We start from the raw sequence: 19,689 nt of genomic DNA on the forward strand, positions 1-19,689 counted from the left end.
GGCTCAACCACCCTCCATGCATAGAAACGACTCCACACCCTCTTGCTCACAGTTTCCTTTCGTAACTTCCAGGGATGGCCTCTTGTCATCACTCCCTCCCACTGTTCAATCAAGCGAAAGAACTCCCCGGTGTCAACCCTGTAACCAACAGTTTAAAAGACTCAATCATATCACCTCTCCTCTTCTATCCACCAAACTCTGCAGTCCACATTCCCTCAGCCGATTCTCATAGTTATGAGGATTGGCATTGTATAGTCCTGAAACCATCTTTGTTATCTGCCTTTGTACCCTTTCCACAGTTAATTTATCCCCTTCAAATCCTGGGGACCAAATCTGAGAACAATAGTCTAAGTGTGGTCTGATCAGGGTCTTATAGAATGGAATGATATCTGTTTTATCTCTACAGGTCAGCGTCCTTCTCCTTATTGCAGCATTGCAGCAATCCTCTGTGTTACCTTCACCACCTTTGCAATATGTCCCTTGAATTTCAGGTTTCCATCAATCATCAACCCCAGATCTCTTATCTCCTCTACTTCCTCCAGTATAACTCCTCCCATAGAGTATGTAGTGTCCCATCGATGTTTCCCAAACCTCAAAACCTTACATTTTGCTGCATTAAACCAACATCCCCATTCATTTCCCCATCCATCTAGCTTATTCAAATCCTCTTGCAGGGCATAATAAATTTAGTTTAACCCTTTATCCAAGTGTGAGCAAACAAAGTTTGTGCCTGAAAGTATCTTCAGGACTGGGGTAAGGTGGTACAACACCCGGGCAAATCGTTGCAAAGGTGGAGCAAGCTACCAACACTCCTATCTCAGTATCTCCTATAATGCAAAACACATCTCCTTGCGGATATGTCTAATGTTATGTAATGGAAGGGCTACTACCCAGGTATCTTGCTCCACCTTTGCAACGAGTTTCCCTGGTGTTGTACCACCTTACCCCAGTCCTGAAGATACTTACAGGTGCAAACTTTGTTTGCTCACACTTGGATAAAGGATTAAACTAAATTTATTATACTCTAACCAAGTGTAAAATAAACTTTCAACATCTTTCTCTAAATCCAGAGTAATTTATTAAAAATGGGTGGCACACCATTTGGCAACTCCTATAGGTAGAGATGACCTGCTAATGCTTCTGCCTGGTATCTCCACTTGGGCCTGGCTCCCACTGAAGAGACCTCAAGGCTAGGTTCAAGGTCAAGTATAGCAGAAGAGACGCTCTGTAGTTGCACTACCTGTAAGGATCACTGTGACAACAGCAGAAAGCAGCTGATTCCAGCCGGAGGCAAAAGTAGTATCCTTTCGACCTGCAGTCGACTAGGAGATCCAGATTGCGCGGACGGATTTGAGAGCTTCATGCACCTGTTCCATAGAAATACTCCAGTGTTGGTAAGACCTTGCTTTTTTCTGTCTTTTCCTTCTGGTACTTCCTTTGTTTGGAGAGTATTTACTGACGAGGAATGCTCAGCGTTCCTCGACTTTGGCCCTTGCTAACATCTCTCTTTTTTTTCCTATCAATAGTAGTTAGGATTTCACATTAACAATGACATCCTTGCTGCCCAGAACTAGGACTCTCGGTATCGAGGTCAACCAGTCCATACAGAAGCGGGCGTTAGCGAGAGCGCTAATTAACGAAGTAGGGGCAGAGAACATATACGGTTTCACACCTTACCCGGGGGGGATTTCAAATAGTGGTCAAAGACGACCAAACAAGAAGGAAACTATTAAACGGTTTCCCATGTTCAGGACAAACAATCAGGCCTTTTGTAGTAGGGACCCTACGCAAAACATTAAAATTAGACAGGTTTCCTCTGGAATACCTGGAAAACAAAGCCGACATCAGGAAATTCCTTGGTAAATGGGGGAAAATTTATGATATCAAAGTGGTAGAGGACGAAGAATTCAAAGGCTGGAAAACAGGAGAAGTAGAAATCCAGATAGATATGGAGAAAGAAGTTCCCAACTTCGTTTACTTGGGCCAAACCAGGGTTATGGTCAATTACCCAGGTGTTAAAAGATTGTGCTTTCAATGTAACTCTGGTGAACAACTCGGGGCATAATGCCCGAGAACACAATGTAGAAATTGCAGATCACCGAAGCACAAAACTAGAAAGCTGCACAGAACCGTGTTTTAAATGTGGGGACTCGACTCACAAAGTTGACACATGCCCACGCAGGACACAGGGAGAAGTAACTGGAGAGACCATAACACCAGTCAGGGCTACACCCATCGGTAAACCTGAGGCTTTATCAGGGAACGATTTCCTGAAGCTCCCCCAACAGGCTGCAAGAGGGGGAACAGCGGAGAACACAGCCTTCACAAAAATCCCAGCGGGTAAAATACCCAAGAAAACCCGCCACACGAAGTAAAAAAACCCCAACAACGAGATGGGAAAATTGATACACACAGAAAGGAGGAAGAAATGGTCATGATCAGCGCTCCAACAAAGCGCACAAGAGACATAGAGACAGAGGAAAAGAAAAAAGCTAAACAAAGCAGCCTACTGTCATCGGAGGACGAAATGGATAACTCCCAAATTATAGGCCAATGTGGAGCAACAGGCACAGAGACCTTCGATGAGGCCGTAACAATGCCAGGAAACCTACCCCCGGTAGCGGACCAACCTGAAGAACCCCAACCACATATCCACAGAATGGACTCTTGTAGCGACATGGATATGGACTTTCTAGGCAACCTCTGTATTGATCTCGAAGCAAAAAGTCCAAACAGCTACGATGGAGAATCGGATGTGGTTTATGTAGACCCACGAACAGATAACAACCCCCCTTCTTCTAAACATCGACATGGAATTTAAAATTGCCACTTTAAACACTAACGGACTACGCAACCCTTTTGCGCAAAGCGCTGTCTGGAGGCTCATGTTAACGCACAAAATTAATATCCTCCTGATACAAGAAACCCATTTTTATAAGCATTGGGACATGGAGAACTTCTCGAGAAGCTACCCGGTCACCAGCTACTGGTGCTTCGGGAATGCGCACTCACGAGGGGTGGAGATACTAATTCGCCCCCCAAGCGTGGGGGGGGGTTCTTCAATGTCCAGAAAGACGCCACAGGACGTCTAGTAGCGGTGGACTGGAAGTACGGTGGCCGTACCATCCGGCTTGTTGCAGTTTACGCCCCGAACAACCCATACCACAGAAGTGGTTTCTTCTCTGCCCTTGAAAACTATCTCCTGGGAGCAGACCACCTCATAGTAGCCGGAGATTGGAATTGTGTGGAAGACACACGTTTAGACAAAGTGAGCGGGAATGCAAATACCAGACCTGGCAGCATTACCGCCTTAAAACGATGTTGTGTAAACTTTGATCTCATCGATGTCTGGAGGCGGAATAACCCATCCAAAGTAGAGACAACGTGGTGCCGTGGCCAGATATCGACGAGACTAGATATACGTATCTCAAAACTTGGAACAACATGTTCAGAGGATACATCACACTGCAGTACACAACATGTCAACAGACCACAAAATGGCCATATTCAAAATCACACTCCCAGAGGTTATGGAAACAGCCAGAGGTCCTTGGAGGCTCCCTCCTACCTTTCCCAGTCTTTTTAGCGACCAGCTACAGAACCTTTGTGACAGATGGACAAACACCAAATGGGACTGGGAAAACTGGCTGCGCTTCAAGTGGCAGGCTAAGGAACTGTTTCAAAACTGTGGACGTGAAAGGGCCTACCAACAACGTAAACGGCTGAGGGATCTCCATAGGGAACTCGGCTGGTACCGGATAAACGAACGGAGCGGAGTTCCCTGCAGAGGTCTTATCAGACAAGTAGAAATAGAGCTGCAGCAAGAGCAGCAGCATAGAGTCGAGGACCTCGACTTCCGAACGAGACTCTATCTCAGAAATTTGGAAACGCCTTCCGCCGCATTCTACAATCAACAACGGGTGGTGGCAAATGACGAGAGAACGATTTACCAGATCGAAGAGAAGGGCCAGATTCTAAACTCAATCCATGAAATACTCCGTCATTTTCATCAGCAGTATCTCGGCATCTTCTCTGACCAGCAGGGCATGGGATATTGGCCTGCATGACAGGCCGATAACTGCGGCAGAAATAAAAGCAACGTGCAAAACAATGAAGACAAAAAAGACCCCAGGGCTAGATGGAGTAGGGATAGAATTCTATAGATCTATCTGGGATTTTGCACTGCCAGTATTAGTAAACATCTTCAACGAATTCCTCACTTCGGGAAACATCCCCGAGGAATTCGTTAAGAGCTATACAATCTTTATTCCCAAGAAAGACCGAGATCGGACTTTGTCAAATAACTGGCGTCCGATCTCCTTAACCAACTTAGACTACAAGATTTTCGCAAAAATTATCTGCACACGCATTAAGGGTGGAATAGAAAATATAATAACAAGCTCACAGGTCTATGGAATCCCGGGTAGATCCATGGAATTTAATCTCTTCTTGTTAAGAGACCTAATCAGACTGGCCAAGGAAAAAAAATACCCCCTGGCACTTCTCTCCACAGATCTGGAAAAAGCGTTTGACAGCGTCAACCACATGTACTTGCAGGACACCTTCAAAAAAATAGGTGTGGGCCCGAGACTTCGGCGTACAATTAAAAATATGTACGGGGAGGACTCGACACAACTGTCTATTAATGGGTTTCTGACAGAACCGATCCGCATAAAGAGAGGGGTTAGGCAAGGCTTCCCGCTAAGCCCCTCCTCTTTTCTCTAGCATTAGAACCCCTCATCAACAGAACTGAGAACACCCCCGCAATTAACAGTATTCCACTGCCCCAAGTCTCCAGACAATGCAAAATAGTGGCATATGCAGACGATGTAGTGGCTACACTCAGAGATTCTGAGTCCATCTGCATCTATCTTGACATATTGCAAAACTTCAGCATAGTCAGTGGTCTCCGAGTTAACGCACAAAAAACTAAAATCAAAAGTTTTGGAAATTTCCATAACACTGGAATTCCCTACGGTTTAACGCTGCATATGCAGCCCCTAACAATACTAGGCGTTCTGTTTTCTGAGACCCTAGCATTACCAACTCAAAAATTACAGGAAACACGCATGGAAAGGATAAAGCTGTTCAAACCAACCTTTTTCTCCTTTTATGGCAGAGCCACAGTAATAAGAACAATCATTACCCCAATGCTGATGCACACAGTCAACATCACAGGCATCACACTGCTACAAGAAAATCAATTATCAAAAAAACTCATAGACTTCTTCTGGAATGAGAAAAAACACGAGGTAAAAAAAGAATACCTTCAACTAAAACATGAAGAAGGGGGGGTACGCTCTGCCCGATCTCAAAAGCCATTCAAAACCGTACGGAAGGCCTTAAACTCAAACCACACTTCAGGCCTCCTCATTAGATATTTTATAGGATTTTTCCTCCCCCTCTTTGGGATCACGGACTATGCTGGGATTTCTTCCAATTCTCCAGGCGTGATACACCAAATCTCAGAACCAACAACGAAATTCTTTTTAGAAACATTTAGGCTGTCCCCAGCTATTTTAGAAAAATAGCTGGGGACAGCCTTTTCATCGGGATCTCGCCTGGCGAATAGCCTACGGGCGGCTCCCGGTGAAACAGGTTAAATCCATGTATGTACCCAGTCCGTGCGACCCCTTCTGTGATGTCTGCCAAGGCGTGAAAACGGTGGAGCATTTTTTTTATTTTTTCCCACCAGCCCAACGCATCTGGCAAAGACTGAGCACAGCATTGGGAATCCTGATGCTGTCACTAGAAGAGGTCGTATGTCCACAATTCCATCCACCGGTCAACAAGACCCAAAAGTTCACTATCTTCTTAATTAACATCTTAAAGTATCACATCTGGAAGGTATGGAAAAAATCCCAGGTACAGGACGCAAATTTAATGTACACAAGAATAAGGAAAGGTTTTTTTTTCTATCTACCTAAATTTCTTGCGCAAGAGAGACATTTACTAGGAGGCTTTAAATTTGTGAACAAATACTGCAAACCACCGAAAATATGCTTTCTCATACAGGGACGCATCAAGCCCTGTATATATCTTTAGAATCTACAAAACCCCACCTAACTCTCCATGGGAAAAGTAATAACTATTCTATCCTTCCTCGCCACAAAGCTTTCGCTGGCACGGATTCTCTTACTCCAAATAAGGGGGGTAGATCTAAGAACCGGGCTGCGAAGGCTTACAGCGAGGCGGTGCCGCTCCCTGTGAGCGGCATCTCCCGGGCCAGATTCTACCCCCATTTTAAGTCCCAATGGTACCAGGTCTGCAAGTTCTTCAAAACGTTCTTATTCATTTCAACTTACCAGACCTTAAGCTCGAAAAAAAAAAAAAAAAATTATGGTAAATTTATATATCCAGTTTGGACCATAAGTCCTTAGATTTTCAACAACAGCAGTAAATTTAAATTATCCAGAATACAAATAAGGATATTATGCTTAGTAACAAAAATTACGAACAAACATTTAAACTGTAAAATACTATTCCAAAACAAGGTCAACGGATATCCTCCATAGACACCTGATTTAAATCATTAAATTGAATAAATTTATATGCGAACTTTAGACAAAATTTTATGGTTAATCTTTTTTTTGAACAGATAAATTGAGATTGTGTTACAGACCAATTAGCCTAAAACGGCTAAACAGGTTGATTGAGGCCTCTTTTACCTCCTACTATCCTACTCTATCTTGCATTATCCTCCTCTCTTACTGTCTGCTGATCCTCAGCATGCTTTATTCTCCAAAGGCCAATGATGAGAGACATGAACTCCCATTCTACCTCAATAAAGGTCGAAACTAGTCTGGGTAGTGGCCCTTCCCTTAATGCATAACATTAGACATATTCGCAAGGAGATGTGTTTTGCATTATAGGAGATACTGAGATAGGAGTGTTGGTAGCTTGCTCCACCTTTGCAACGAGTTGTCCTGGTGTTGTACCACCTTACCCCAGTCCTGAAGATACTTTCAGGCGCAAACTTTGTTTGCTCACACTTGGATAAAGGATTAAACTAAATTTATTATACTCTAACCAAGTGAAAAATAAACTTTCAACCTCTTGCAGGGCTTCCGTCTGCACTATTACTAATAATTCTTCCCAGCTTCGCATCATCTGCAAACAACTGAATATCCCTCTTGCACTCCACTGACAATGTCATTGATATAAAGGTTAAACCATATAGGTCCCAGTACTAATCCCTGTGGGACCCCACTTGTAACCCTTTGCTCCCTCGAAACTGCCCCACCATACCCAATTCTCTGATATTTATCGGACAGCCAATCCTGAATCCAGTTGACCAATCTGACATCCAGACCCATGTGCTGCAACTTAAATGTCAGCTTATCATGTGGTACCCTGTCAAATGCCTTCGCTAAGACGTAATAAATGGTCCATAAATAATGGGGGGGTTGAAAACTCATTGCAGAATCTTCTTAAAATAAGAAAGCATTTTTTAGGAGTGGGGAGGGAGAAAGATTTTTCTAATTTGCAAATCTATTTTTACAAAATATTATATTAAACTAATTTTTAACACTGGACAGCTATTTTTTAAACAAGAAATATCTTCAAGACACTGCTTACAAATATAAATTATTGAAGATTTTACTGGGAAGCATCCTTCTCCCAAACACATCCTTAACTATGGCAATGCACCAGAAATTATATAAATATACAGTATTTGCAGTCCAACAATTTATTTATATGATCAACTTTGTATTAGCCAATTAGCCTAAAACGACTAATTGGCTAATACAAATATATTCTAATACATTCATTTCTAATCAAAATACTGCAGATGGAAATATAATAAGATAATGTTTCTCATACTCTGCTTGCTTTAGTTGTTTACATGTACTCTATATTCTGTACATATACCATTTTCACACAGTATGAACTCACTTCTCACACAAGAAATCAATAAACAGTTATGCTAACTTAAGTAGCGAGTTTGATAGGAGTGTGCATGTATGATAGGTTTTTAGTAAGCTACATATGGGAGAGAAGGCAGTATCACAAAAAAAACTCACTATACTTGCCGATGATGCAAAGTTGGGGAGAACTATGAAAAGTGAAGCAAATTTCTCTCTTTACAGGAGGGTTTGAACAGATTAGAACACATACTGAATTTGTAGTTTGATGATTGGAATTAGCAGTTCAATGTAGAGAAGAATAAGGTTTTGAATTTTGCAAAGCAAGGATGAGTGGGGTAGGTACCTTGGAGGTGAAGGAGAATGAGGAATGCAATAATGACAGACAAGGACCTGATAAACAAGGACCTCAAATTTAGGGCCACACTGCTAGAATAAGGAAAGAATTATGGTAATGATGAGGAAAGTACTGACACATATAGAAGTGAAGAGATTACTGTTCTACACAAATCTTAAGCAGATTATGGACTGTGTGCAAATATTTTTCACTAGAGGTAAGACTAGTGGAATAATGGTTGATTAAATCATTGTCACTTTATATTACTGTTAGAAATGTAATATAGCCTGTCTTTGTATATATATACACACGAAGGGGCTCTGCCCCCCCCCCCCCATGTTCCGGACTGGTAGGCAGGTTCTCCTTGAATTCCGATGACTCAAATTTTGAAGACTCAACACTCAGGGTAGCCCTGAGTTTCAAATCGTTTCAAAGAACTTGAACAAAACGTTACAAAAAAGTTACATAAAAACATTACACAAAAACGTTACAGTCTACATCTGTTTCAAGCCGACGTCACATCCGTTTCCAATTTCAGCTTATCATTTTATAGTATAGAGTATATATATATATATATATATATATATATATATATATATATATATATATATATATATATATATATATATATATATATATATATATATATATATATATATATATACTCCAGATGATTATACCTTGATATGAAGATCAAACATAAGGAAATTAAAGTAATTATTCCTAACACAGTTGTAGTCTCCATAATGTTACTAAAATGAATTTGGTTACCTGGTTTTCCATAATAGAGATATTTTTTGGAATGGCTCCAGAGAAGAGTAACCGAGGTGATGTCAGGTATTAAGAATGAGGAATATTATAAAAATAGAGGGAATTTGCAGAGCCTGTTGAATAGGGGAGATATATGATTGAAGCATGATATGATAGGATTAAAAGATTTGTACTAGATTAATGTAGAAGATATTTTTTCATACAGCAGATAGAGATAAAAATGGAACAAGAAGTTATCCTTAGAAGTTGCATAAGGAGGATACAAGCACAGGAATAAGGAACAAGTTTTTTGCCTGAAAGTGGAAATGACTGAGAATGCAGTGGAAAATGAAAAAGTTTAAGTTATCTTGGTTTGATGAGTACTATGTGTGACAGTGATAAACTCCCATATCAAAAGTCTTTGACTACATTTTTATATTATATATCAATTGCACAAACAGGAGAAAGCCAAACCTATATAAATAAGAGTTGTGTATAGAATGTAAGTCATAGTTGGAAAAGAAGGAACTTATTGATATTTTTCTTGAAATATTGGAGGGGTGGTTGTTGAAGAACGTGAGAAGGCTCTTACAGAGAACAGAGGTAAATGGAATAAGAGAGGAAGAGGAGACACAGGTTCAGTTCATTTGCAGCTGGAATGTAAAAGGATGTTTGAAAGCTGTTGCTTGTGTTTCAACAGGCACAATGGATGCCAGCTCAATGGATCAGGCATCCATGGAAATACTGAAGAAAAGACAGAGCTGAAACAGACCATCCCTGAAATGATTGAAGTGAGCAGGTTATAGAAGGAGAATATATAAGCCAAATCAACCTCATCTGGATAGTGAAAGAGTTTTTAGGAAGAATTTTAGTGTACCACCTCAATCATGAGAACAGTAGTTTAAGGCTTGGTAGATCTGGAATTTGTACAGAGTTAGTAACTTGATAGGAGGGTTAGGTTTTGAGCAGAAAAGGATACTTAGTTTTCAGAGTCAGAGTTATTTATGTGATGTGTTTCCAAAATGGCTAGAGGAAATTTCAGTACAAGAAGAGAGATCTGATTCTGTCTGATGATTTTTACATTAAAGATAAGTAATATTAGATCAGTATGTATTAAAGATAAGGGAAGGTAAAATGAGATCTAGCTTTGCAAAGAAAGAAGTCAAGGCTGCATTTTAGTAGCATTGAAAGTATCTAGATTATCTTCATCATTCTGAAGAATGGAGTGGAGATCAGCATTTAAGACATTGTTACAGAACTTGAAGCTTAGGATGTCTGTGCATTGCAGAGTTTGTTGAATGAATAGAGTGCACTGTCATCAGCAAAGCTACATATATTCCCACAGAGGGAGAATGAGCAGAATTACTGAAGCACTGAATATGAGGAGAAAGCAAGCTAAAGAGTTGGTAGTGGTAGTAGGAACAATGATTTGGTTGGGAAAAAGAAGAATATGAGAATTGATATCAGGAGGCTGTTGAGGAGAATAAAAGATAACAGTGTGATGGAAAGGTAGTCAAGTGAAGCTCAGGTATGATAGTGATGAGTTGAGATGGAGAGTGAAGGCTGTGAATGGTATGCCAGCAGAGCTGTGTGAGGAGAATGAAGTGCATTTTGCAAGTGTGGGATGAATTTGAGGGATAGGTGGGACTGTATATAACAGATGGCATACATTTAAATGATTTTGATGTGAGCCACATCACCTCTTACTTCCTCTGAGACCGAAAGAAGTAAGAGGTGATGTGGAGGAGCAAGAAAGTAGGGTACATGAGCTTGTCAATGTAGGCGAGCATCATGAATGAAGGGAATGTTCCTGCACAGAAGATACACACTGCTTGCAGTTGTATCATGGAATTAAGAACTGGATGAAAAGGAGATCAACGAACTTGGCCCTTACTCAAGAACTATCTAGCAGAAGTAATGTCTGAATGCATTCCAAGAATTAGAAGTTTAAATACAGTAGGTGAGAAATGGATGAATGAAGAGGCTTGCAGACATTTTGGAAGAAGAACACAATATAGAGGCAGATAAAATGAGGGTGATTCACTTGGTAATGGTAACAAAAATCTTGCATGAGTAGTAGTTAGCTAATGAGATTAAAAAAAAAATCTTTTTTTTTAATTGATACATGGCCAGTAGAAGAAAGAATAATTATGGAAGGATGACTGATACTGGTTGGTGAAAACAGCAGAATGATAACCACAACAGAGGATACAGTTGAGATATTAAATGAGCTATTCTATTTGTAAAGGTATTGCATCCTTGTGAATGTGATATCAAACATAACTTCAGTATAGTAGGAAGGGTGGAGTGAAACAGTGATGGTAAGCGAGTAGGAGGTATGTGAGGAAATACACAGGGCTCAGTACTGGGACCTATATTGTTTAACCTTTATATCAATGACATTGTCATTGATTTAATTGTCACTGTCACTAATTTAGGATTAAACTAAATTTATTATACTCTAACCAAGTGAAAAATAAACTTTCAACATCTTTCTCTAAATCCAGAGTAATTTATTAAAAAAGGGTGGCACACCATTTGGCAACTCCTATAGGTAGAGATGACCTACGAATGCTTCTGCCTAGTATCTCAGCTTGGGCCTGGCTCCCACTGAAGAGACCTCAATAAAGGTCGAAACTAGTCTGGGTAGTGGCCCTTCCCTTAATGCATAACATGAGACATATCTGCAAGGAGATGTGTTTTGCATTAAAGGAGATACTGAGACAGGAGTGTTGGTAGCTTGCTACACCTTTGCAACGAGTTGCCCTGGTGTTGTATCACCTTGCCCTAGTCCTGAAGATACTTTCAGGCGCAAACTTTGTTTGTTCACACTTGGATAAAGGATTAAACTAAATTTATTATACTCTAACCAAGTGAAAAATAAACTTTCAACATCATTTTTCTTGGTAACTAAGTAATCTGCAAGCTCGGGACTGTTGAAATAATTATCTAAGGCATCAGTTCCCAACCGGGGGTATGTGCTGGGCCATTCAGGATTACACAAAAATAATCAGTAATGGCGGAAAAACAAGTAAAGTAAACTATTTACATTAAGATAGGCACTGAACAAAAGTGTCAGTATTTAAAAACAGCTATTTTAAAAACAAGGGGTACAATTTATAGAAATGGGTTTAAAAGGAGTATGCAAGTGATAAAAGGTTGGGAACCACTGATATAAGGTAATGCAGTACTACTTATTCAGCAGTGAAGTGCTAAGGTAACAACAATTCATGTACCAAAAGCAGCAATAGGTAGTAAATTGCATACCTGAATGCCTTTACCTGTATAAACTATCAGTTCATATACATAGCCACTAGATGATTTACAAAGTTCAAAGCATTTCAAACCGAAACAGGAATGCTTCAGCTACACGTACTGTTTCCAACCAAGTTGGTCCTTGAATAAAATAAAGCTTTCATCAACACAAATATCTTGTTCTGGTGTGGACTTCCTGGAACTTCTCTTTCAGAGAGTCCAAAAAAATGCTATTTTTTTTTAGTTGTGGTTTGGGATAATCAGAATCCTTGTTGGCAAAGTGTAAAAATTTCATCATCAAGGAATACCTACATCCAAACATCACTTCTGAAAAGAATGGTGTTTTGATCAACCTTTTATTAGACCAATACCATTTTACTTCTGATTTCTGAACTTTGTCTAGAAATAGTAATAATGCTAAAAACACCTTCAGTTCACTGCTGTCTGTGTCTTTCCAACAAAAACAACGAGAAAACTTTTGATGATTGTAGTGGCAATGAACCACATAGCTTTGATGTTTGTTTCCTCAACTAAAATGTTCATTATATCTTCATCAAAATATAATTCAAACAGTTCCAATGAGAAATTACTTACAGGACATCTTGAAAAATACCAGGCGTTTCCATAAAAGAAAGCAAGCACAACATAAACATACCATCTATCCAGTATATGGCACCATCTCCTAGCTTGAGACAAACCACTACTGTCTTCATGATTATCAGAATTCTAAAATGAGACATCAACATCATTGTCATCATTTACATCTAAAAAGAATTCTTCGATATATTCCTCATCTAATTCACTATCAGAATCTCTTGTAAATAACGTGGCAGACATCTTGAACTTCTGCAAACCCAATGTCAAAGCTGTTTTTTTACATCACGTGTGTCCTTCAACAATTTTGTTTCTAGCGAAGTAAGCAAATTTCTTTTCTCACAGGGAACTATTGCCATCTACTGTATGTGTACGCTAAAACTAAAAAAGAAAACTAAATCATAAACGTGTTTAGCATGGTTACAACAATTACAGAACCAAAAAGTTTATGGAAACATGTTCAGAGCATTATTAATACTACCAACAAATTATGGAAACACGCTCAGTGTTAGTAACGCTAAAGAAACTATACCAACACATGCACTCAGTGCATTTGTAATGATCAAAGGGTAAATGAGGACCAAAAGAAAGCTGCTGTTGGCAACAAAAGCATTCTCTTTCATGGACAGCATGGGTTTTGGGAGTGCTGCTGTTTAATTGTGTGTTAATAATATGGGAAAGATTTAAGTGTTGATATGCAGTTGTTTGCAGATGATGTAAAGTTGTGAAAAACTATGAGTAGTGTAAATGTTGTTGCACGAGAACTTGAATAAAGTGGATAAATGGAATAGTAAGTAGGATTACCAGTTCACTTTTTGAAAATGGAAAGATGTTAAAATTCAGGAAACAAAGATGGGATGCAAAGTATACAACTGGTGGGAATATTATTATTAACATCAGACCTCCAATGAGTCAAAAGACTCATTCTGGGTGGTCTATGCTTCATTGCAAAGAGATAATCTAACTGTATCTTAAACTCATTCATAAGTTCTACACTCACTACACTTTCAGGCAATGCATTCCTCCTGCCAACCATTCTCCAAGCGAAAAACCTGCTCCTCACACCCTTGCTTATCCTTTCCTTATACAGCTTCCAGAAATGGCCTCACATCACCCACTCTACTCTATAAAAAATTTCCTCCAAATTAATCTGGTAACAACCATTCACTAATTTATATTTCTCAATCATATCCCTCTCATTCTGCAAATTGCATTCCTTCAATCTGTTTTCATATCCCACTTTCCAGAGAGCCAACATTGACTTAATGAATCTTCTTTCCATCCCTCTCTAATATATGTTGCCTGGTTGCTGGCCTGGTTGACCAAGTGGTTAGCGCATCTGCTCTCCAGCCAAAAGGCTGTGGGTTCGAATCCTGCCATGGGCACGATGTTTGTGATTGTCTTTGGAAATACTAGTGGTGGTCAGCAGTAGATGCTGTTTGTATAGATGATGAAGGTAGTTGCAGTTTGTTGTAGTAGGTGAAATGAGTGGTGGAGACAGAGCTGTAGAGTAGGTACCCTCTCTCGATGAGTCTTTGTACTCCCTGGAGGCGTCATGTAATAATAATAATAATATCCCCATCCCCTTCAAAACCAGGCAACCAAATCTGTAAATAATTCATGTGGGCCACATACAAGGAAACCATAACCTCTTTGTTTCTGCTTGTCAAGGTCCTCCTCATCATTACCAAAATCTGTTGTAATGGTCTTACAATTTTAGCAATGTGACCCCTAAACTTTAAGCTCTGTCCACCATCACACCCATATCTCTCATCTCTTCCACTTATTTCAAAATTTCTCCATTAATAGTATACTCTGCATTGCAACCTTGTCCATCAAATTTCAAGACCTTGCACTTTGCAACATTAAATTGACAGCTCTGTTCACTTCCCGATTACATAATCTATTGAGATCCTCCTGCAAGGCCACACATCTACTCTACTTCTCATAGTTTGCAATGCATCATCGGCAAACAACTGCATAATCCTGTTCCCAATATTAAGATGTAAATTAACAATAATGGCTCCAAGACAGATCCCTGCATTATGCTGCTAGTGATCTTCCTCTTTTAGTATACCATTCCCTCATATACAACCTACTGATACCTGACAGCCAACACACTAGTCTCTTTTTCAGTCCCATTTGTTTAGTTTACTTACCAGCTTGTCATATGGCAATCCACAAAGGCTTGAAAAATCCAAGTATACCACTTTATTATATAAACACCAGACAAAACATTATGGAATGCAAACTTTATTCCTTAATATGGAGTTATATCACCACCTGCATTAATTACAGCTTGGATTTTTTCTGGCATGCTGTCATCATGACTCATTATCACATGTGTATTAAGTTTATTCCACTCCATGCTTAAAAGATACCTCAATTCCAATAAATTTGCACGGTGTAGATGAAAGGTTTAAAGCCCTTTCAAACATGTCTCAGATTTTCTTCAGTAACATTCAGATTGGGTAAATTGGTTAGCCAATTGAGATGTGGGATGTCTTTTTCATGATTTGCAAACTAATGCAGCACAATTCTAGCTTGATGAACACAAGAATTTTCATCTTGAAAGTCAGGATCCACTATGAATCTTTCTTGTTCCAAAAACTGGACAAGTGGCAATACTTCATTATTTAAAACTGTCAGATAATCCATGGATTTCATGCGAATGGACACCTGAATGAATGAATGGGCCAACTCCAGCACTTGAAATACATCCTCAAAACATGATACTGCCAACCTCCTTTTTGCATAGCTATTTGGACACATTCGGGGTTAAATGCTTTTCCAGCCTTCTGCTGGAGAGGCTATCATTGGAATACAAACAGAATCTGGATTCATCAGTCCATATTATTTGTCCCCGCTAATCAATGGTCTAGTGACTATGCTGTTTAGCCCAAGCAAAGGCGATTTTTCTTCTGGACAGTTGTTAACTCAGGACACATCTGGGCAACATGACTGAAAATGCCTAACCCATGCAGTTTTCTCTATAGTGTTCATTCTGAAACTGGTTTATGGGTCTAGCATTGTACTGTTGAAGCAGTTCTTGACAAGTCTGGAAATGTTCAGCTGTTGCTAGTCATCTCAAATGCCTACGATCCTGATTTGTCCAGCTTCTACCCAGTTTCTCCACCTATGGTGATAGCTTCCATACTTCCTTCCACTGTAAATGGACACTACTGATTGCGGATTCAGACACTCCAACAAACTTTGGACTAACAAACTTCCACCTATTGCAAGGGATGTCCATATTTTTGTCCAAAAAAAAAACAATGGCACCCTTTTGTCACTCAGAACATCACTTTTACGACCCATGGTTGTACCTGTAATAGAGAATATAGAATGCTACAGATGCATTAAACACCCACTTCAAACATCCACAACCATATTCCAGCAGTTTTACTCAACATTCCATAATTTTTTGGATGGTGTGTTTACATCTCCCTTAGCCAGTAAATTTGTTATCTTATTGTAATATGTAAGCAGATTGCTAAACTATGACCTCTCTTAATAAATTTGTGCTGATCATCATAGTGAATATTGCTACTATCAACCCATTTCTGAATCCTAGCCCTTACCAACCTCTCTAACAAATGCTTCTCGAAACACACAGATTGGCCTATAATTTTTAGCATTAGTCTTATTCCCCCCCACTTTCGTGAAGTGAAACAATTTTTCCTAATTTGTCACTTCACTGGGAGACTTGCCCTATTGCAAGACTCATGTTAAATAAGTGTGCCAATGGTTCTGTTAATTCCATAGGGCATTCCTTCCAAACACATGGTGATACACAATTAAGTCCTACTACTTATTAACATCAAGTTTCTTTAATCCCTCATTCTCCTCCTACTAACTCATCATCAATCCTTCCTTCACCATACCCTCTACACTCTGCTCCTCATGATGTCACCTTCAACAGGATGATATATCCTGATAAACTGCTCACTGAATAATTCAACTATATCTTCTGCATTAGTTACTAATCTACCATCATCATCAACTAACATCAACCATCCATAATCATTCTTTCCTCTATTTGCTGCTTATTAAGTGACACTCACAAGGATTTTTCCTGGCTTGATAGGATTTTTCCTGGCTTGATAGGATTTTTCTGGATGATGTAATTAATGCAGATTTAATACCTTTTATATGTACTTTATGTAATCTTTCATAATGGCAAATCACTAGAGATGTAAATTATACTTGACAAGAAATTATATTTTTGTTTTAATCCCATCTTCTTTCACTACGTGTTATTCCCGCTTCCTATGCAGGGGCCGCATGTTACTTAGATGCAACTTCTTGTTAGGACCACTCCCAACCAACTTGTCGCCTAGCCTGATGCTGGGGGGGGGGGTATATTTTTGACTGTAGCAGCGTATGTTCATGGAGCCTGTTTGCGGGATGAAAAACGCCAGATAAACTGGCGGAAAAAACCCTACTGCCCGCACCCAAGACCGGCTAACTTGGCTATGGCTGAGAAAGATCCTCAAATTCCTCACGTCTTCGACAGGAATCAAACCTGGGACACTCCTTTCCCAGTCATGGTTGCAAAGCGCAAAGCCACTAGGCTAACCGCGCAGACTGTTGTTTTAATCCTATACTGAAGCATAAGTGTAAGTGTGAAGTATCGTCATGACGAGTCAAGAATGAAGCAAACAATGAAAAAAACATTATGGGGAAATCATTAAGACCAGTTTTGACCTTTATTAAGTTTCATTAGTGGAAGGCAGACTTCCTATAATGTTTTTGCAACGGATTTGAAGTAAACAACTTCTATACACAATCAGACCAATCATGAAGATACTTAATATATACACTTATGCTTGAGTATAGGATTATTATTATTATTATTATCCCAAGATCACATGGAGTCAAAGACTCATCTAGGAGTTCCTTTTGTCATACACACAGCTCATCATACAGTGCAATAAACACACTCAAATTCTCTGCAGACACCACACTCTCAGGCAAGGCATTCCAATCATTCACAACTCTGCATGCAAAAAACCTGCTTCTCACTCCCCTGCTCACACCCTCCTTATACAGGTTCCAGGGTTGACCTCTAGTTCTCTCCTAGTCTCCCACCGTTTGCTGTAAAACATATCCAACATTGATCCTATAACTACCCCTTACTAATTTATAGGTCTCATATCAGATCATATCAGCTCTCTTCCTCCTATCCACTAGGCTCTGTAAATTGCATCTTCTCAACCTTTCCTCATATTCGACATTCCAGAGATCAGAAACTGCCTTAGAAAGTTACCTCTGGACCCTTTCCAACATCTCTTCATCCTTTGGAAAACCAGGTGAAAATCTGTGCACAGTAGTCCATGTATGGCCTAATCAAAGTATACAAGGTGTAGCTATTAAATGATGAGACTAGTTGCAAAAATGTAGTTTATTATTACAATTGTACAACTTAATTGTTATCCCCTTCAACATACTCCCCTCCTTTATCTATACACTGTTGCATATGAATTTTCCCTTGTTGGAAGCACTGCTGCAAATCATCAGGTGTTATCTGCTTCAGTAGCGCTGCTGTTTTCTCCTTTACCTCATCCACTGACTGAAAATGGGTGCCCTTCAATGCAGACTTGCAGGAGAAGATCATCACATGTGATGAGATGCGGATTTTCCAGTATGATCCAGAAACAAAGAGACAATCGATGCCCTGGAAAACTCCGTCACTGAGAATGAAAAAAAAAAAAACAAGAATGAGCAAGTCAGAACTTATTTGACACTGATTTGACTTCTTGCTTAACTCAAGCCATTTCTTTTTCTCCTTCTTCATCTTTGAACCTTCTTCATATCTAACTGTTTCCCTTTATTCCAGGTCATCCCCTTCCCTTTTTGTCTACACATGCATTCACATCCTCTTTGAGCATCTACTTTTCTCACGCTGTGTTGTCCACCCTGAGCCTCCCCGTTTCCCTGTCTGTCTTGCACATCTGTTCTCTCATTCTCTATTCTCATGCCGATCACTTCTTCATTCACAATCACCTCTTCAATCTCTCCTGTCTTACTCTCTCATTCTTCCACATCACTTAGCACTTGATCAGATTCATTCACTGTACCACTTCTCTACCTTCCAGCAGCAGCAGTCTTCTCCAAGTGACTCACACCAAAACCACTCAAATGCAGTCCATCACTTCTATACAGTTCACTTCATCCTTCAAACTCATTCCACACATTAGCAAACTGCACTCCTTTCTCCTCACACATTTCTGCTAACATATCATAATCATAATCCTTTCTCTCCGCCTCATCTTACCACTGTCATACCTATGTAATATGCTTACTACCTTTCCTATCACACTATTCTCATTTATCTTTCTCAACAACCTCCTGATATTCAATATGACTTATTTTTTTTGCTGCAGTCAAGTCATCTGCACCTATTACAACTACCAACTCTTTTGCTCACTTACTTCTCATATCTAATGAATCAATCACCTCCAGTAAAACAAACTTTATACATCCTCTCGTCCAGCACACCTTTAATAATTGAATCACCATACACTCTGGTTCTTTTGTTACCTCTTTTATGTCAACATTATTTGTTTTCATCATTTTCACTCTTCCATACATATCTCGAATTAACTTTGCATCCATTTCATCTCTTGCCACATTTTAATCAACTCATCTTTCAAACTTTGTGTCACACTTTTGATCTGATTCATTCTTTTGAATTTTCAAACCTTGTGTCAGACTTTTGATCTCATTCACTCTTTTGAATTTTCGAAATTTTGAACCTTGTGTCAGACTTTTGATCTCATTCACTCTTTTGAATTTTCGAAATTTTGAACCTTGTGTCAGACTTTTGATCTCATACATTCTTTTGAATTTTTGAAATTTTGAACCCTGTGTCAGACTTTCGATCTC

The 19,689-nt window shown here is 39.5% G+C and overlaps 1 protein-coding gene across 4 annotated transcripts in view; it reads right to left on the bottom strand.

The window, feature by feature from the left end:
* The window catches only part of LOC150108248 (protein turtle-like), a 1,021,857-nt gene that overhangs the window by 532,330 nt on the left and 469,838 nt on the right, over positions 1–19,689 (bottom strand). The gene's annotated exons all lie outside the window — the stretch shown is intronic.

This window comes from Typopeltis vanoorti, chromosome 3 (genome assembly GCF_054136105.1).
Source record: "Typopeltis vanoorti isolate ZY-2024b chromosome 3, IOZ_Tvanoo_1.0, whole genome shotgun sequence".
NCBI lineage: Eukaryota > Metazoa > Arthropoda > Arachnida > Uropygi > Thelyphonidae > Typopeltis > Typopeltis vanoorti.